Here is a 2823-nt window from a genome sequence, read left to right on the forward strand (position 1 = left end):
GCCGTTCGTGTGGAGGGAAAGAAGAACTGGATCCACGGGATCCATTGTAAACGGATCCCCCTGCCCTTGCCCTATGACCGGTGGGTCCAGGAGGGTATCGCCGACTCAGAGACTGAATCTGTGCCACGATTTGTACCTTTCAGTGATGCACGTTTGAAAGGAACTGCTACAGAAAAGGAGAGCGATAACATTCTGCAAGGATTTGTGCCACCGTCAATGCAGGTGGACACTACAGAACCTGAAGCCTTGTTTCATGACCATACAATACCGGGAAGACAATGGTATAATCTGAGGCCGAGAAATACGAACTAATAAAAATTAACTAATAAATTTTTTTCCCTAGGTACTATTTTTGAAAACGCAGCTCTCCCATCTGAGAAACTTGCTTATTTTTAATTTTCGAACCGCCATCCGGTTCTGCTGCTAGGGTCGCGGTTGCACAGTCTTTGGAGTGCAGCTGGAGACGGTTAGGTCGACAGTTCTGGTTGGTCTAAGGGAGTTACCCTGGACTGAACAGAAGCACTCTTTAGCAGAATCAATCTCCCACCGCGGGCAGCAACTTAGAGGATGGAGTTTCCAAAGATGGAGAGACCTGCTAGACCAGCGAACTTTGCACTGTGATGGCAAGAAAACAATTTTTGATAATATGCTTTTTAATGTTGTGTAGCATAATGGTGTTTTTGGTGGGCTATGCTTTGTTCACCTTTCGAGTTACATTTGTACAGGACACTCAGCCCACACCTCCTCCTACTGTTTCCCCGCATTCCTTTCACCCTCTACCTGAACACGAGTCTGCCAGAAGATTAGAATTTGTAAATAACTCATTCGTCCAGCTCCTACACCAGCACCAGTCTGTAATGAACACAGCGAATTGTTGGGTATGTGGACTTATGCCACACACGACAGATAAGGGTATCCCGTATTTTGTCCTGCCATTTAGTTACTATGGTTCTCCGTGGGCTTTCCAGACAATGTTCCTGTTTGCCATAGAACCATATCCCCCGCGTCCCACAGGAAGAAACTCAAGCAAAAAGGCACTAGTGACAGGAATCAGAAATATGAGCAGGGATATTGACACATATAGGACGATTCCCAGAGATGAATTGGAACCTTACAGTAGATGGAATATAACTAAATATGGGATTTCCTTGAGTGAGAGCCAGCGAGCAAAGAAATCCTCCCCAATTTGGATAGTACCCCATCAAGGTCACCTCTGTCTGCAGGGAAATGGCAAAAACCCTAGAGCTCAGTTAGGGAAGAGTGTCTGTACTGAGACTTACGTTTTCTCGTCTCAGACCTCTCCTTCATTCCTAGCAGCTAAGGGTACCTACTTCGTCTGCCACGATAGAGCGTATACATGGTTGCCCCCTGACTTCTCGGGCACATGTTTTGTCTCGTTTCTGCTGCCACCGACCTACACGGCCGAGGCAGATTACCATCGGACAAGGACAGTTAGGGGTGTCGTGAGTAAAGACTACACTGCGGAACAGGAGTTTGGAGATTTTGCAAAGGGTTTTCTGCCGTTTTGGGGGCCTATGGTGAACATCAGGAACATTCGCCAATTGACGAGGGTAGTTGAATCCGCCGTGATTGAAACGGCTGGTGCCCTTAGTAACTTGACTGCGGAGCTCCAGTCGGACCGCCTTATGACTCTTCAGAACAGGGTTGCCCTAGACGTCATACTTGCAGACCGTGGTGGGGTATGTAAAGTGATCCAATCCAGTTGCTGCATTTTCATCCCTGACAATGCTCTGACAGTATACCAGGCCATCTCCAAACTGCACAAGATCTCTGAGTCCATTCATGTAGACAAAGGAGACTGGTCCTTGCTGGGGTGGTTCTGGGAACTGATATCTGCCTGGGGATGGAAAACTCTGATATTCATTGGAATGATCTTAGCCATTCTGTTCATGTTCTGCCTGTGTGTGCAGTGCGCTCCTGCAATATGTGGCCTCTGTGCTACATCATGTGTAAGGAAGCCTGTGTCAAAGAACGAACTAAGAAACAGGATGATGCTACAGCAGCATCTCCATGACTTCATGAATACAGATTTGGACTCAGATTAGCATGAGTTATTGCCTATATAAGGGCAAAAGGAGGGTCTGTGGTTCTGAAAATTATGGACCCTGCTATAATGTGGTACCGAAGCCCAACACTCGTGTCAGAAAATATCATCATACCACGACGAATTTGGTATTGGCAGACCGGTAATGATTAAGACATTATAACTGTGCATTTGCGTCACGATTGAGTGACAAGAACACCCCTAAATCATACTTCCTGTCTTGAACCCTCGGGTTTCATTTTGTGAGCGGCATCCATCTTCCATTCTAGAAGCCTTAAACATTACATAATAACGCATTCCCTATAAATACATTTAAACATGCAAATATGTAAAAGATAACTAAAAAAAATACTAAAACCGAAACGAAAGAAGAAAACAAAGAGGATGAATGTGTGCAGATAACAAATGCAACAGAACAAATATACTAGAATAAAGTGCCTTACACAGAGCTCACATTCTCACAGTCCTCAAAGTAAGAGGACGGCCTGTGAACTCTAACCTCACCAGAGTCTCTTGAACACCTAGCATCACCATGTGTAACATTGTTACCCACTTCATTCTGATTTACATTAATCTCTTTGACTCGCATCAACATGACATCAGAACAACCTTCTTCTACCTCACATCTCACACACTCACCTTCCTTCTGGTACAATGCCACTTTCCTCAAAATCCACCTGTTAGAAATGGGGTAGCCTGGTGCAGAGCGAGTGGGCCAAACTCCAGAGGACAGGTGTAAAGCATCCACGCAGTACACA

Source organism: Lissotriton vulgaris, chromosome 6 (assembly GCF_964263255.1).
Source record: "Lissotriton vulgaris chromosome 6, aLisVul1.2, whole genome shotgun sequence".
Lineage (NCBI taxonomy): Eukaryota > Metazoa > Chordata > Amphibia > Caudata > Salamandridae > Lissotriton > Lissotriton vulgaris.